Source organism: Dermacentor silvarum, chromosome 8 (genome assembly GCF_013339745.2).
Source record: "Dermacentor silvarum isolate Dsil-2018 chromosome 8, BIME_Dsil_1.4, whole genome shotgun sequence".
NCBI classification, from domain to species: Eukaryota; Metazoa; Arthropoda; class Arachnida; order Ixodida; family Ixodidae; genus Dermacentor; species Dermacentor silvarum.
In genome coordinates, this window is record NC_051161.1 from 135,413,448 (window position 1) to 135,431,844 (window position 18,397).

The following is an 18,397-nucleotide window of genomic DNA, read 5'->3' on the forward strand; positions in this document are numbered from 1 at the left end:
GTGAACAAAGTCAATTAGTGATTTCGAAATCGAAATTTGGCTCAGTTCGGTCTTGGTGGGAATCGAACCCGAGCGTCCGTGGTGCGGGACGAGCAGGCTTTCCTGTAGCCACGACTGCTTCACGGTTCTGGCTTAATAAAGTTGTGTCTAGTGCGTGCTTGACTGCACACGTCACGTGGTCACAGAGACGCGCTCGTGCCACTGCTCGCGCGTTCATCGTCGTCTTCATCCACAGCTCGCAGGTTTTGGCCTTCACGCTTTACAAAAGTGCAACACTTGCGTACTTATTCGACATAGTAATATAAAGAAATTGTGTTGTTGAATAAATTACAGTTTTACACCAATTTATATTCGAGTACTATTGCAGTTTCTTGAAGGATACCTCAGTTTTGAAAACAACGAACTTACAGGAATTTATTATACCTTTTTACTCTTCCTGGCTTTTGCAGGCGTCGTGTTTTCAGCATTTATCAGTTGTTCAGTAAGTTGCGCTTGCCGGAAAATGTGTTTATTTTAAACTTTTCTTGTTTACACTTCACGGGTCTTAAGGCTATTTTTTTTATGTCACTTTCCTGATGCCCGCGTGGTCTACGCGTCTTCTCCACATACGTCATCCCAGTTAGAGGAAGATGAGACTCCGCAGATTTCTTCGAAGTTTTTCGTACATTCCGCTGGCACATCATTAGCAACATCCTTGGTGACGTACAGTAGGCAACCTGGAACAGTGAAAGGAACACATTGCGAAAAAAACAGGAAACAAAACACATACGCAGTTTCAGACTCATTTCAGGTGTGATGATCTTACAATTTATTTAGTCGGAATCAACAAATAAAATAATCCGTTAAGGAAGATTGTATGAGAATTAAATAGAAATAAGGCAACAAGCCTCAATACCACACATTGAAAAAAAGTATTCACAAATTATAATGACAAGCGAGCTATGAAAGCAATGCCAAATATCGCGGTAGCGAAATAAGACAAAATGCCGCTAATATTCGAGTACACTGAAACAAATATAAACAATAGAATCACTGACTTCAGGTACGGTTTGCCTCAATCACTGTTTGCTTAAGGAGCATATGGCTTCTTTGAGCAGTAATTAGAGCAAAAAAAATGTTGCACAACATTTGTGAGTATTTCTTGATTTTTAGAACGCTACGGCCAAATGACATTAGTAAAAATAATGAGAGGCAGGAATTACAACACACACGGCACAGAGTGAGAGGTGCGTTAAAAATCCTGAAAGTGTTCTGCTGATAAGTCAGTCTTTTCACAAGGTTACTGCCCACTGTCGTCCGCCTGATTGGGTATGTCGATCGTCCTCTTGCTTTCCTAATACTCACGCTTAGGAGTCGATATATATATATATATATCGAATAAATTATCCGCCGAAGGTTGCGCCCACCCGCAGGGATTAATCTAGTAAATTATGTTTTCCATAAGTGCTGACTTGGAATATCATCGCGCGGCATAGAAATAATGGAATCTTGCTTACTTTGAGAGCAACATTTTTATATCAGCACTGCATTTAGTGCAAGCCATTTTTCTTGAACAGCAGTGGTTCCTGTCGATTCGCCCATTAGCAACAATATGCATTTTTGGCAATACGAAGAAACACGCCCCTGTGTCGTTGCGATACTGAGCCCTGAGTCCGCGCGATCAAATCCCAGTAGCATCTTAATGAGGCCAAATGCGAAAACACCTATGTACCATGTATTGGGGGCTGCAGTACCCCAGGTGGTCAAAGCTTTTCACTTGGCAAACTGTTAGCGTCACCATGTAGCCCTTTCTTGTATGTCCATGAGGGTCAGGCCTTGTGGAGCCTGGTACCCTCAAACTGCAGTGTAAATAAACGTGTGGTGCTGGTTGTTCCAGCTGTTAGCTCTCGCTTTTCGACAGCGCTGCGCGTCCGCGGTCGTTAGGCCTGTCGCCTTAGGCGTCACCTACGACTGACGCCACAATTACACTATTATTTCAGCGGGATATCGCAAACCATCAAATATGCACACAGAGTTTACCATGCTCTGTGTCTCTGTGCTTGGAGCTGTCGTTTAATTCGCCGCCGCTCTGTGATATGCTAGCCTCCAGGATGGTTCATATAATAAAGCGATTTCCGTGGAAAGGCGTTCGCTCTCTAAACGAAAACTAACATTTAAGACGCTTCGGATGTGTACTATTTCACACGCTATTGTCAGAAAGTTTTCTAATTCACAGCGAACTTTCTTGGAGAGGACTTTGTCTTTAATGCAACACTAGCTACAATACGTTATTGTGCTAAGCAATTCATTTATTCAAAACGTGAGAGAAAGTATTTTAAGTACACTCTAACGTATTCCTTTTTAAAGTGCGCTGAAAAAAAAACAATCTGACTAAATTGTCTCCCCGTACTACGCGAAACAGGAACCGTTCGTCTTTGCACTCAAAAAGCGTTCCAAAATGTTCGATCCTGATTAACGCGATTCAACAGTTTTACTGCCATGATATTATTAAGATTTATTGGGCGCTTTAAATGAGCATGTTGCGGGCAACACCAGTGTGACAGCACGTGGTTTGAAGAATAGCGATGCTCAAAGAACATTCTCGTCGCAACATAGTGCTAGACAACAATTCAAAAGCCGTTTTTTTTTATAACGAGTGACCTGCAATACAGCCTGATTTTAGCTGATGAGCAATAACGTGCAGGCCATCACTATTTTCTTGACTCATAGAAATGATTCAGGTTGTCTTCTATTTCAATCCACGACATTTCAACACAATTGGCAGGGTCATTTAAACACTGTGAAGTTATTCAGGCCTCAGTGACTATATCAATTAAGTTAGTGGGAGTATCCGAGAACAAAGCCTTTTGAATGATTCAAGTTGGCGTCACGCAGCAAATAACTGAAAAGTGTTATAGGCTCCCTATTGCCACTAGGCGACTCCTAGGTGACTAGGCGACTACGAGTCACTAGGCGACTATTGCCACTAGGCGACTATTGCCACTCCCTATTACCACAGGGGGCCTTACGTTCATCGTAGTATTTGCCTTGAGCTACACCACAGTTCTTGAAGTTGGTGTAAGTGATCTTGACTACTTCAGTGTAGTTCGGATCTGCAATACGAAGAAATCAACGTTATTGAGGGGAACAAACAACGGCGGTATTTGCTTAGTATCACATTGACGAACAACAAACATCAGAAAATGCCTTCCGGGAGGGCAGGTCCAAATATATTTTTCAGAACTTTGGTGGTAAATTAAATTTTATGTATATAGACCGTTTAATTGGGTGAGGAGGAAGCGCGCGCGGCGAGCCTTGTCTCCTCTCATGTTTGCGCGAGCTGGCGTGGCTCCGCTTAAAAGTGTTGCCGTCACTTGCTGCGGAACGATTTAGAGATGTTTTAGCTCGCTCTTGTTGAAGCTTACGTGATGTCAGTTCGCACAAGGTCGTCGAACAACCACTGTGTGCACTGTCGGTGTTGCAGTAACTAGAATATGCGGAGATTTTACTTGGCCACGCAAATATCCGACGCGCATATTTATTCGACAAGCCTCGGTGTGAGTATGTGTTGCAAACAATTTTGGCTGCATCGATTTTTTATTGACGAAGTAACCAGTGTTTGAGCTGCAGCGTGAATTGGAAAATCTTCATACTATCCGGTCGCTTGGCGTGGTAAAAAAAACACAAGATCGTCTGCTCGTGTAGGCCCGACCCAATGCAACCCCGAAACATACAAAACCACCAATTGTTAGAAAACATTTGCGTCATCCACCCGCACCCTTCTCAAGCATTTAAAGGCTAGTAGAGTGAAATAACTGTGCTATATCTTCGTTATCTTGCTGTATAAGGCCGGTGATGTTACTCAACACAGCAATAACTGCGGCTGGTAAACCGTCATGGTACTGCTAAGCGTTGTGCTTTGTGCTGGCCTTTTTGCCATGTAAAGCAGTTATATCTGAAATAGAACGAATAAAAAGAATGCTACGGCTATTAGTGTGGACAAAATTTCTTTGAAACGGGTGAGTGCGTCGCAGACGACAAGACGAAGACCAAGCGAAAAAAAATGCTTCTTCCTCTTTGTTGTATCGGTGCAACGATTATCCAGTGTTACTTTGTTACTGCGCGCCGCGTATCTGATGTCCGCGGTCACTGTTCACATGTGCTAATGTATCGCTAGCCAATGGCATGCCTCGATTGCACCCAGGCTCCCTTTATAAGGCGAAGCCGCTCAATCGTTTCTGTCTGTATGTTTATGCTGCTGGCTGAATAAATACTTGACCTTAAGGCGTCTTTGTCCAACACCCTTCTCTAGCGAAAAAAGAATGCAAGGAAAGCCTCGGCTAACACCGTAATTTGACCTCCCATGGTCATGCCGCATGCTTGGGCTATGCGCTAATATAGAACAAACATATCTATAACCAATCACCCACCACTTCTTTCCGCACTCACCCAGTCTTGAGCCAGTCACTCAACCATTCAACAAGGGTCATTTGCACTGTATGATGGATGGTTATTTCTAACCAAAATTTTTTTTATTTATGAGTGGAAACCTCTACCAACAAACGAGGTAGTCGCGCAAACTATCTACAGTTAACAGTTTTAACGCTTGTAAAAGCGTAGACAACACAACGTATTCCGCAGAAGAACGGTACCCACGCTGGTAGGATACGGTTAAATGTTTCGTAACTACTCACTGCTGCTAAACCACATCTTACAACTACAGTGGGAATGCTGCAGTGAGGTCGCAATAGCGAAACAAGTTTTCAGATAAGCGCAACTGATCTTCGTGGTTGAGTGTAGTCTCAAACACATGTGCACACATTGCGCTCGGTGCTCCGTCCACCACAAGGCCAGCAGAAACTTCGGCCATGTCGACATCAATCACTTCAATACGTCTTACAGTACCACTTCTCGCGTACCATATGCTACATCATACTAAGTAGACCACGTGAGCGCAAAAACCACCACCAGAAACTGCCGCCGAGCGTATATCTGGCATACCACACGTCGCGTGTCGACTGCCCACAGATGGTGCCACTGCCTACGCAATATGGCGGCGTCCATAAAGAATGGTGTATATGTATTATAATGCGCATATTAAACACACTTTTCTTTTTCATGGAAACAGCAAAACTGACACTCGTGGCCACTGGCGTTTCTTTAAAAAATTCCGAAGACCATTTAGCATGACTATTCGAAAGCTTGCTTTGTGCAAACGCCATTTAGGCGACACTTGAGGTTGAGTTTTATAGTATTGAACACGAACCAGCAAGTAAATTTGCAAAATCTTGTCGGTTCAGCAGGACTGGCGATGCGTTGCATCAAATGATTGAGGACCTAAAGCGAGAACGTGTGAACGTATACGGTTCAAGATTATTATGAAGAAGACAAATATAATGTTCAATAGTCTGGAAAGAAAGAAGTTATGATCGCCAGTGAGCCTCTAGAGTGTGTGCAGGAGCACCGTTTATCTAGGTCAATTATTCTGAGGGCACCCTGATCAGCAGAAAGTAATTTAGAGAATAAAAATGGTTTGGATTGCACACGGCAGGCATTACCAAATACTGACTCGAAGCTTACCACGGTCGGTGAAAAGAAAAGTGTACAATAATTGCATTCTACGCCTCTAACATTCGGAGCAGAAACTTCGAGTTTAACAAAGAAGCTGGTGAAGAAGTTAAGGACTGTGCAAGGAGCGTTGGAACGAAAGAACTTTAGGCGTAACGTCATGAGATAGGAAGACAGCGGTGTGGATTAGAGAGAAAATGGCGATAGCTGATATTCTAGTTGACATTTAGAGAAAAAAATATAGCTGGGCAGGGTACTTAACGCGTAGGGCAGATATCCAGTAGACCATTAGAGTTACAGAATGGATTCCAAGAGAAGGGAATCGCAGTTGGGGTCAGCAGAAGATTAAGGTGGGCTGATGAAATGAGGACATTTGCAGGCGCAAGTTGGAATCGGCAAGCGCAGTACAGGAGTAATTGGAGATAGCTGGGAGATGCTTTCGTCCTGCAGTGGACAGAAAAAAAGGCTGCTGCTGCTGATGATGATGATCTGGCATGATATTTGTTGAGTGTTAGACCCAGCACACACGTATAATGAAGAAAATTGGTACGCTAGAAGAGGTTGGTCTGATTCAAAGACCATTTAATATTTCAGATGTATAGCTCACGAGTGAAAAGCCGGGCCAATCGAAGCATCCAAACAATATACTTTTATTATTGCTGCATACAACATACAAGCAACATACAGAAGCAGCTATAGAAATCTAGATTATATTTCATTAAGGTATACCCAAACACTTAGCAAACCTATTATAATGCCGTGTAGATGTTAAAAAGGTTTTATATACGTAATCTGAAAGCGGCAATATAAACATTGAATTCTGCAAGTTCCCCTGGCATGATGCACAATAATGTTCTCACTTGCAAGTAGCCTGTAATGAAAAGCGCTGCATTTAAAAGAGTGCTCTTTTTTTGCATTGTCGCTGTGTATAAGATGGAATTTTTTTTTCATTCTTGCTTCGGAGTTAATTTAAATGTTGCGGCATTGCGTTAACTGTTAAGCGGTAATGGCGTTGGGTATGCATTAGCTGTTCTGCTGTTTGTCCTGCAAAACTATGAGCAAGGATATAACTGCACCATCTATTCAAAAGATAGCTTTCTTATGTCAATAAACAACTCACGTTTTCTTTATGTTTATTGTAATGATGAATTGGTGGCACGATTTGCAAGTTTGACGTAATAATGTCTGGTTGAAAAGGCAATGTATTACAAATATAAACGTGATGAAGTTATGAACGTGTTATGAGACCACACTGGTTTGTGACTACCTTTACACCTGACCTGAAAATGCCGCACGATCGTGAACATAGCTTTGTTTCCGCGCTGCAAGCACAAAAAATGGGCAGCACCGATATCACAATGACTATCGAAATTATTCCAATTAGCCTTCAAGCACTCCATCGAGACAACTTATTGTCATGTTCTTCGCTTTTGTGTAGCCCACGTCTTCAATTTTTCACTACTGGAATTTTCAGCTTTATAGCACAACACTCCTCGCTCAATGTAATCCCGAGGCCACGGGATCGAATCTCGGCTGCAGCGGACGCATTTCGAAGGGGTCGAAATGCAAAAACGCCCATGTAGTGTGCATTGAGTGCACGTTAAAGAACCTCAGGTGCTAAAAAATAATCCTGAGTCCTCCACTATAGGGTGCCTCATAATCATATCTGGGTTTTGGCACGTGAAAGCACAGAATTTATTGTTTTAATATTGTCCTCTCTCCATGCACGCTTTTATGCCCCTCTGTACATCTCATTTCCTTCTCCACGTTCAGCTACTTTGATACCGACATTTTCCCTTCTCTGTAGCTTACTTCTTCCATTTTGTGTTGACTTTTCTTAACCAAAATTTGCTGCTGGGCCATTTGGTTCTGGAGCACAGTCAACACTTGACAGTGCGAACAGACAAAGGACAAGATGAGTAGGCGACACCTACGGACACTGTCTTTCAACGACTGTTATTTACGGAAGTGTAGAAAATATATGGCCTAAATCGGAATCGCGAAAAAAAAAGGAAACACCAATCACTAGCACGTGGTGACCGCTTAATCGGATAACTTATCACTCTAAACATATCGCATCTCAAACTTGATTCTTTTTTTCTATGAGCGTCAAGTAGGACATGCTCACACATGCGTCCAATAGTTTAGATATGTCTGCTGCTTCGATTATTGGCTTGATTATCTCATCAAAGAAGCGGCTAAGTACTGGTGCATCATCAAAACGCGGTACGCGTCCACAATCTGGGCAGTCTAAGCCTAAATTACCAGAAATGGCTGCGTGGACGTTGTAATGGTAATTATTTCGTTTTGCAACCGGTCAGTTTGCCCTATATAGGTATTGCTAATATACAAGGGTATATAATATAGTAAACTGGGTGCACCGCACATTCCACAAAAACGCGTAAAGCGTAGAACAAGCGACATATTTCATTTTTTTTGTCCTTTGCCTACGCCCTTGCAGGGGCTTACGAGCAGAGAGACCACCTAGATGCCCGCTTTGCTGTCTGTTCATTGGAGGTTATGAGAAATGCGCTGCAAGTACAACTGTCACTCTTTTGGTTTTCAAGACCTAATGGTTCATTGCGTATTTGCACCATGCACAGCTACCGCAAACCTTCTGCTACCGAAGTCAGTATCGGTGCAGCATTGCCAACCTCAACCAGTCATTTACCGTGACCGTTAGACAAATTAAAGTCACCTAAACAAGAAGAAACACCAAAGTAGGCGCAAAGACCTTTCTTTTATAACAATTTGACCACCCCATATTGAACATGTTCAGTTAGGATTAAAAAATAAAGAATTTTTTTAACTTGTCGCAGGACACCCGCCTATTAAAATATGCTGCTACCTAGTCGATCAATGCTTTCCGTGCTAAATTTAATGAAGTCGTAAAGGGGTATCTATTTGCACCTTTTTTGTCCGCTGAGGAGAATGCAATTTTATCTGCTTGTCTGTCACTAAAACATCGTTCGAGAATAAGTGGGGTCTAGCTGTCCGGCGAAACGTTTTAGAGTTTCTTTTCTTTTACTTTGATTGGATATTTGCGATATATAATGGTCACATTGCAACGCTAAATAAAGCTGTTGACATCGGCTCTTGTATAAATTTTTAGGTGATTTAAATTGGTGTAACTGTGGCAGAAATATTATTGAACGTTTAAAAACACGGAAGTAGTCGTGGCTTTCATGTTCTTGATAAATGTTTAGTTGTTTATTGGTGACAGTTGTAGTTGTTTTTATTTTCTTTATTCTAAAAACCCTGTCGATGTTTTAAGATTGCCTTGCTCCTGTAGACTTTATGCCTAAAGCTCCTGTTGATGGCTTCATCAGATTTGTAGATTTAGGGATGTAATTTTGTTGGAGGTATGAGGTGAGTGGCAAAATACCTGTGCTACTTTTTGGTTTCGCCCATTGTAAAGTGATGAAATGTGAAGGTATATTTTCGCATTTTGACAATGTCCTAAAATAATTTGTGAGCACAGGGTGGAAGTCAGTCTGCTTGACCAGGCTAAATGAATGGTAGAAGCTGGCTACCTCATCATTACCAACTCTGGTTGGGGCAAGATTGCGGAAGCGGTGCTTGGTGGGAACAATATGAAACGGACGTGCTGAAAAGCTTTAAAATGTAACAGTTGTGCAGTACTTGCATCGCATTTCGAATAACCCCATATAGATAGGGACCTAAGCAGCTAGGTGCGCATGTGGTGCTCTTGGCTCCAGAGGTTATTGCACGCGCGTAAAAAAGAGAGAGAAATGGAGTCGGCTGCTTCTTCTACGCAGCATCGCATGTGCTTTGTGGAATTCGCTGAGAACTTAGTATATTCCGTTCCCTTGTTTGGTGGCAAAGCGTATACAGGGTAATCTAGAACGATGAAGCGATCATTATTACATCAACACAAACTTCCGGTCATTTGGGCATACATTGCAGAGATTGTGGGTACGTGTCAAGTTTTGACAATACAACAGTACTTAGCCGTTTCTTTGACACGATGACCAGATTAATATTCAAAGCATCAGACATATATCAACTAATGAGCCAATGTATGGACTTCGCGTGCCTGACGGTGGCAGAAAAAGAGAAGCAATTTCTGGATCTCGGTCTGTGTTTTTAAATATATAATATAGCGCCAGGGACGCAGACATCGGAAAAGAAGCAACATGGGGGTGCGGTGACTCTCAACTGCGAGTTCACTTATTCCAGCTTACCAGTTCGACTTATTCACCTTAGAGCAATTCACCGTATTCCCACTTAGCAGACCATTGCAAAGTGCCGGTATTTGCTTTGTTACACTAACATCATCATTCTCGCCCACAGCCATAATCAGCTTAACCGAGAAATCATACAGGCCTTCGATATTTGTCAACTTCTAGATGATTGTATACAACGATTCGATATCTCTAACAATTGAAGAAGTCGAATATCTGCTACATTCTCCCGCCTCCTAATGTTATAGCGCTTCAATTCGCACTTCAGGCCCCGAAGTCGCCGAGCAAGCCGCCATCGCCCTCGCCCTGCTAGACGGTCGTGGGTCTCAGATCTACAGCGATTCCAAAACGGCAGTTAGGGCTTTTCAGAAGGGTCGCATCGCCGAGCCAGCTGCTCGTCTTCTTAGCGTCTCCAATCCGGAGGCTCTCACACATCATTCGATTCATTGGTTTCCCGCTCACGTAGGGTCGGTCGAGGGTGCTCCCCCGAACCTCAATGAGTCTGCTCACGACGCTGCGCGCGACCTCACCGACCGCGCTTCTTCTGTAAGGAGAGCCGACATCCCTCCGCCCTACGGCCACAGGGATGCTCCCGCTACTCACAACGAGGTAACAAAATTTTTCTACATTTCCAGAAGGGTCTTTCCACCCCCTCACCCCAAATTGAATAGGGCACAAGCTGTTTCGCTTAGACTTTTACAGACCGGCACATATCCGTGTCTGGCCGTTTTGCACAAAGTTTACCCTGACGTATATCGAGACGACGCCTGCCCACCTGCGGGCAGACCTCCACTCTAGCAAGCGCTAATCATCTGGTCAGATTTCTGCCGTAGTCGTAGCAATGACATACGACGGCTGTTTTAGAGTGTGCTAAGGCAGCTGGCCTTAAAAAAAGCACACGCCACTGTAATAATATGTATGAGATGCTCCTTCCAGCTCTATAGAAACTAATGGTGCCACGGACAATGAGGAAGGCGAAAACATCAAAATGTTTTCGTCCGTCAATTGTTGCTTGTTACCGACGCCAGTAGCGTCCTCAGTGACCGCAGCGTCCAGAGCTGCGCAACAATACGTTAATGGGGCGGGGTAGCTGACACGCGAATTACATTCGCCTTGTTCAAGGACCTGCGCTCCCACACCTTGCAGCCTTGGCTCTGCTAAACGCCGCTTATAAGACAGAGTATACTTCACTGAAGGCGAGCTTTTAGATGTGAGGCATCTTATGCTCGGGGCTATGTCACTCCCTGGCTCCCTCCATCCCTCCATCCGCCGTGCGGCGTCCTCACCCCTACTGCGCATGCGCATCCTCCTCCCCCTCCTCTCCTTGTCTCATCTCCTCTCCTCCTCACCCTTCTCGCCTTATGTCATCTCCTCTCGGCATTCCTCCTCTCCTCTCAGCATTCCTCCTCTCCTCTCCGACGCTCCTCTCCTCTCCGGATTGCACAACGAATGGCAACAGGTGCGGCTCCGCGCGCTATAATGCGAAGCAGCTTAGGTTAGAGGCGCGACGGTGGCGCCCCAGAGGCACCGGCAACATTCACCAACGCCGCGCGCGTTCGGTGCGAAGCGCGGACAAAACGCCGACGGCGTCGACCACAGTTCTGCGCGTTGCTGGTGCTGCTTGTGATTGTGCTATATCTTTTTTTATTTATTTACATGTGTCAATCTGTGCCATACGTTTTGGAAGTATTCGGAAGGTATAAAGGATCACCGAAACCTGAGCTAGACAAGCCTTTCACGCAGACAGAAGTCAGAGCAGCAATCTTTAGTACAAAAAAGAACACGGCTGCGGGTGCAGATCGAATCACTAACGTTATGATCAGAAACCTAAATGACGAATCCATAGTAGCTCTCACAAAATTCATTAACAAACATTGGCTTGGAGGCACTGTGCCACGACAATGGAAACACGCGATTGTGGTCATGGTGCCTAAACCAGGAAAAAAGCTGAGCATCGAGAACCTGAGACCGATCTCGCTTACGTCCTGCTTAGGAAAAATCTTTGAAAGACTGGTCAACGCCAGGCTCCTAAATCATCTTGAGCACACCGGTCTGATGCCCAACACAATGTTTGGCTTTCGCCCACACCTTTCAGCGCAAGATATCCCGCTACTCTTAAAAGAAGTACTAACGAACGTCTCAAAGGTGGGGGATAATGTCATCATGGCCGTTGGCATAAAAGGAGCCTTCGATAACATCAATCACAAAGGAATACTTGAAGGGCTGGAAGAAACCAACTGTGGACAAAGAATATTTCAATACGTCCGGAGTTTCCTTAATCAGAGAACTGCAATAATCAAGATGGGGGATTATGAATCCCGACACCATTCGGCCACCAAACATAGGAACACCACAAGGAGCGGTAATATCACCCACACTTTTCAAAGTTGCCATGATAGGCCTTGCAAAGCAACTCAAAGAAATCGCCGGTCTACAACATACGATATATGCCGACGACATAACCGTATGGACAACTACAGGTAGCCTAGCGGAGAAAGAAGATAGAGTATACAACAGGCAGCTACCACCATAGAAGGGTACATGAGACTACGGGGACTCCAATGCTCAGCGGAAAAGTCGGAACGTATCCGCTTTACAAAGAGAAAATCACTAATTACGGACTCGAGTCTAAAGCTGCAAGTAAAGCTAGAAGGAAAAATCATCCAAGAGAAAGATACCGTAATATTACTTGGTATGTGGCTGCAAGCTAATCAGAGATGCCTACATACACTAAATACCCTCAAATCAGCAGTGCACCAGATCTCACGCATGATCGCCCGTATAGCAAGCAATCGTACGGGGATGCGAGAACAAGATACCCTCCGACTAGTAAGAAGTCTCGTCGTCAGTCGCATCACATACTCACTCCCCTATCATAATATGAACAGGGAAGAGAAATAAAAAGCAAACCAAATAATAAGAATGGTCTACAAGACTGCTCTAAGATTACCTCGGAATACTTCAAGCTGAGAAGCTACTGGCGCTTGGTCTACACAACACTGATTGAACAATTAACAAAAGCACAGCTACGAACACAAGAAAATCGCCTGCTCCAGACTCCAACAGGCAAAGAAGTCTTAAGCAAGTTAGGGCGTGATGCACTAATACAAAAACATCAAGAAACTAATGAGATACCCAACGAACTTAGAGAATGGTACACGGCATCCCCCATACCAAATAACATGGATCCTACCCTGCATGCCGGGAGAAGAACGGCTAAGGCACAATACATAGAAAAAATGACAAAATACATGAATACGGCAACATTCACTGACGCTGCGCCTTATCAGACAGATGCAAGGAAGGCGGTGGCAGTGGTCACGGACCGTAAAGGGAAAATTACAGCCTGCGCTTCAATAGATTGCGCTTCTACAGCAGCAGCAGAAGAGGTTGCAATTGCGCTCGCAATAAAAGAAGGCTGGACGCGAAAAGCTCCATTAACGATAATCACAAACTCACAGAAAGCTTGCACGAACTATCTAAGCGGCAAAGTTGGAGCACAGGTGCTCCGAATACTTGTCGGGACTGGATGAGACCCCACGGTTCAATAGACTCAAACTGTGACCTGGGCACCGGGGCACGAGGGCGTCCCCGGGAACCTGCATGCGCACGAGGCGGCTCGAGGCTTTACAAATCACCCTGCCACCCCAGACTGCAATAGAGGACCCTACACCCCTAGACCCTTGCTTCGCAACAATTCTGAAATACTTCAGAGAAAATCGGAAGATCTATCCACCCCCGCACGGTAAACTCAGCGCTGCGGAGGCAACAGTGTTGCGAAGATTACAGACGAACACCCACATAAATTTGCACACACTCCACCTGATCTACATCATGGCATAAAAAGACATATGCCCGTAGTGTGGAGCAACACCAACACTCTTTCACATCACGTGGGAGTGTGCAGAACACGGAGAACACAAAAGAAACGGCCCGTGGAACGAATGGGAGGCGCTGCTGTGTAGCCCGGCCCTGGAAGATCATCTACGACTCATCCAACGAGCTGAGGAATGGCCCGTGCTAGTGGGGCCTTCGGAATAGGGGCAACATCCTGCTGGACAAACTTCGTCTTTAACCCCCTACCCCCTCTGAGGACTGGGGTAGGCGCCTGTCCGGTTTCTGAATATAATAGTTTTACTACAACTTCTAGCTACTACTACTACTACTACTACTACTACTACTACTACTACTACTACTACTACTACTACTACTACTACTACATACGTCAAGAAATAAAAAAGTCGCAGTTTCGGCCTGAAAAGCGAAGCATTGATGGTGATAGTAAATTAGTAGATGGCTATACGAAGTAAGGACAATTAGTTTTATCGGCCGCATCAAGTTGTAAACATTCGCTTGCTAACCAAATTAACAAGCACGGTTTCACGCACACATAGGTTAACATGAACACATCTCACCTGATGACTGCGGAAACTCGCTGTCAAAACGCTGGTGTGAAGAAGCGGGACCGAAGCAGCGAGCGAATTGACCTGCGTACTGAACTGCGAGCGAATTGATCTTCAAAGCGAACTAAACGTCGAAAGTAGAGCGCATACGAAGCTACCGGCCTTCGGCGAACTTTGTACATAGCAAATCGCTTTGAAGATGAGGCCCGCGCGGGCGTGCACTTTGTCCACATCGCAGATCGCTTTCAAGATACGGCGCCCGCGAGGCCGCGCCGTAAGCAGCAGCACCCCCCTCCCCACCAGCTGACAATCGGGCCAGCCGGATGTTGGCTAACCCTCGCAAGCTTTCACTCGCACATGCAGTTTGCGGTGCTCGTGGAGGATGTTATCGTGCTTGGACTTTATACGGAATGTCACGACGACGACAACGGCAGAAATGCGCTTGGGGTGTCCATATAGTTATTATGGTAATGAAAGTAGTTGAAAGTTAGCGCGCATTCATGCCACCTTCTGGTCTTGTTCTTCGTGTGTTCACGACGTATAGAAACGTTAGACCCATAGAAGTGTTTCACTTTTATACCCTCTTTCTGCTTGTCTATCCTGGCACTTACCCAGTGGCAAATACCAATTCTTGAGGAACTAACTACAAGAATTTTCAGTGGCCTAGCATCCCATGCCCAGTTGTACATACCCTATGGCCCAGGTTTTCTATAAGCCGCATGCCCAGCAGCACATATAACCTGTGACCCAAGTTGACATGAAAATAGTTTGACACACACCGACATGTGCGGGAAGTTCTCAGAAAATCTCAATCACACTGAGGTTTAGAACCTGTTCATCGTATACAATCTCATTATGACATAGAAATGCCATTTTGCAGTCTATCACCAATACATATACTACTGCAGCGTCCCTTTGCCTCTAGGACAGATCTCTCTATTGTCGCAGTAGGGCTATTTCCAGCATAATAAACACGGCTTGCGGTCCCTCAGAAATACTGGCAAAACAGATAACCAAAGATATCATATATGTAGATAAAAGTACAGATGCTTAATTACCACTTTATAAAAACAAACGGTGAGGTTTTCAGATTCCCACCTGCATTAGTTCTCCAATTTTCTCTGATTATATTTATTAAACAGGAAAAGTCATAGATTAAGAATTTGAAATTATAAATTTCTCAAGTTCGAGTACGTCTCAAAAAATGATTGTTGTTTGCAGTGAGTTAGGCAAAAAACACCCCCATCAGCAGACGCCCATTTTCGTCTAGGGCATTTTCTTTATGCATCAACTCTGGCAGACAGGAAAGCATGCTTTGTTTCTGGTGAGTTGCAAGAACAAATGTCTGTATTGCTTATAAAAACATGTATTTAGTAACTTCTTAGACGACCAGCTTCGGGCACACCTAAGCTTTTTCTGAGCACGGCGAGCACGGGCGATTTCGCTAGGCTTGCATTTTTCTAGCAAATCATGAATGTGCATTTCTAGATAATATTCATTACTACAACTTTGCTGTAGCGAAATTGTAAAAGGGTTTTGGTTATTTAGTTTGAATTTCCTTTTGAAGTGTTTTCTGTTGTTTACATTTCTCACGTGTCTGCAATAAACCTCCAGTTCAAAGACTTAACTTTTGTCACCCCCCTGTCTGTGTCTATTTGCGCTGTTATTACATAAACAGAAACGTTTCCTATTCACCATTACCCGATCACCAGGAGAATCTTGGATTCAAAAAAGCTGGAATTGCGTTCACCTTACCACGAAACTATCTCTGCGAGTGCCAGACGACGATGACACTGCTTTGGCTAGCTTAGACCGCATTCATGCACTCGAGTGTTTTAGTTCTTGGCGTGTGCCTCAAGGCAGCCGCCAAAAATGGCTTTTCAGCACTTCTTTTCCTCCCACGCTAGATATCACTGGCAGGATTTCATGTCCGGAAATCCGATCATTTCTGGAACACACGTGCCAGAACCCTGAGAAGATGCGTAAATATGTCAGTTGTGTCACTTCTATGGGAAATTGTATTGCGAGATACGCCTGTCGTGGTTCGCTAGATGCTCTGGCGTACAGCGGCTAAGCGCGAGGTCGCGCGATCGATTTCTGGCTGCGGCCGTTTGGTGGGGAGGGCGGGGGATAGGAAACTTCTCCTTTACTTATACTTAGAAGCACGTTGAAGTACCCCTATGTGGTCATAAATTATCCGGAGGCCACCACTACGATGTGCCTCATAATGAAATTGCACTTCTGGCCCTAAGACCACATAGTTTATTTTGTTGCGAGTTACGATGCCGCGCAATCTTGATAAATCGTATGTCGCGTTTATTGGTTAAAACGTTGAATGGTTGATGCAAGAGATGTCTATGACGTGAGACAGAACCGGGGAAAGTGCGTTTACATAAGGGTTATTCTAAGCAGTGCGGAACGCAGAGATAGAGGAAATGCGTACGTACCCGCATTAGGCGCAGGCAGCGCCAACTGTTTTGTGTGGAGATCACCTCGTTCACTACACCATAAAAGGCGGCAATATATAGACAGCCGTACTGGGCAGGTGGTGCGCGTTCACTGCTGCGCGTTTTAGGCGCCAGTTCCAGCAGCGAGCCTCGGCGTCGGCATCAGTGGTGTAACCGAGCGAAGGAGTATAGCGAAAGATGGAAGCGAACCCGGATCCCAGTGGGGCATGAAACACGCGAGGAGGAAATCGGAGATGAGGGTGCAGTGGAACCATGAGGCGGAAAGCGGAGGAGGGTATGGCGAAAGCGGGAGAAGGAATGCGTACTGCTGCGACGATGGTTACGAGATGGCGCCAATGTAGCGCGCGTCGTCTGGCAGGTCCGTCGGCGGCTGTGCTGGGAATCGCGCCCACGTGACACACATTTGCCACTTTGACATAATCTATCTGTCTAGCCGCTTACGTCTTGGTGCTCTCATGGTTGTTTCGTTAACTTGGCATGTACCGAAATTGGCATAGTATTACAAGAGTGTATGACGAACATAAATGACTGGTTATGACATGAATGTCATGACATGCGTGTCATGTAGGCATGAAACGGCCGCCTAAATGACAATGATCAAGCGAAAAAGGATTAACACTCAAAAACCACCGAAAATGTTTCGGGCATGGGTAATAAGTGAAATAAACACAAAAGCATGATGGTAGAAGTCATAGTCATGAGCATAACTCAGAAAAATGACAATGACTCAGCGAAAAAGGAATAACACTCAGAAACGACTCAAATGTGTTTGCACGTGGGCACTAAGTAAAGAAAATACTAAAGGTTTATGGTAGAAGTCATAGTCATGAGCATGACTAGGCATAAATGACAGTTACTCAGCGAAAAAAAAATTACACTCAAAAACCACTCAAATTGGCTCAGACGTGGGTTCGGACGTGGGTAGTAAGTGAGGGAAACACTAAAGGATGGTGGTAGAAGTCATAGTCATGACCATGACTCAGCAAATATGACAATGCCTCAGCGAAAAAAAGATTACCACTTAACAACCAATGGAATGAGTTCAGACGTGGTACTAAGTGAATGAGTAGGCTAAAGGTTGATGGTTGAGGTCATAGTCATGAGCATGACTAAGGCTTTTGCCTTAAGGTCTCTTCAGCATCATTAGCCTATATTTATGTCCACTGCGGGACGAAGGCCTCTCCCTGCGATCTCCAATTACCCCTGTCGTGCGCAAGCTGATTCCAACTTGCGCGTGCAAATTTCCTAACTTCATCACCCCACCTAGTTTTCTGCCGTCGTCGACTGTGCTTCCCTTCGCTTGGTATCCATTCTGTAACTGTAATAATAGTAGCCTTTCAGTAGTATTTTATTCTTCCAGACATGTAACACATCACATGGCTGAGGAGATGGGTATCGCGGCTTGACAAAGCTCCCATCCCCCGTAAGTACATATCCACCGGGTATCCATCCTACGGATGACATGACCTGCCCAGCTCCATATTTTTCCCTTAATATCAATTAGAATATCGGCTATACCAATTTGCTCTCGTGATCCACACCACTCTCTTCGTGTCTATTAACGTTGCGCTTAACATATTTCGTTCCATCGCTCTTTGTGCGGTCCTTAAATTGTTCTCGAGCTTCTTTATTAACCACCAAATTTCTGCCCCTTATGGTATCACCAGTAGGATACAATGATTGCACACTTTTTTTTTCAATGACAGTGGTAAGCTCCCAGTCAGCATTTGGCAATGCCTGCCGTATGCACTCCAACGCAATCTTATTCTTCTGG

At 44.6% G+C, this 18,397-nt stretch overlaps 1 long non-coding RNA gene across 2 annotated transcripts in view; it reads right to left on the reverse strand.

The window, feature by feature from the left end:
• Positions 1-530: 530 nt before the first annotated feature.
• Positions 531-18,397, reverse strand: part of LOC119462840 (uncharacterized) — a 28,061-nt gene continuing 10,194 nt past the window's right edge. The window contains exons 3-4 of one of the 2 annotated variants that reach the window (XR_005194238.2): positions 3,009-3,092; positions 531-716 (exon numbers count right to left, since the gene is read on the reverse strand). This is a non-coding gene — a long non-coding RNA (uncharacterized LOC119462840). Of the gene's footprint in view, positions 717-2,896; positions 2,912-2,983; positions 3,093-18,397 lie in introns of those variants that run through there. The other variant, XR_007468479.1, reaches the window with a different exon arrangement.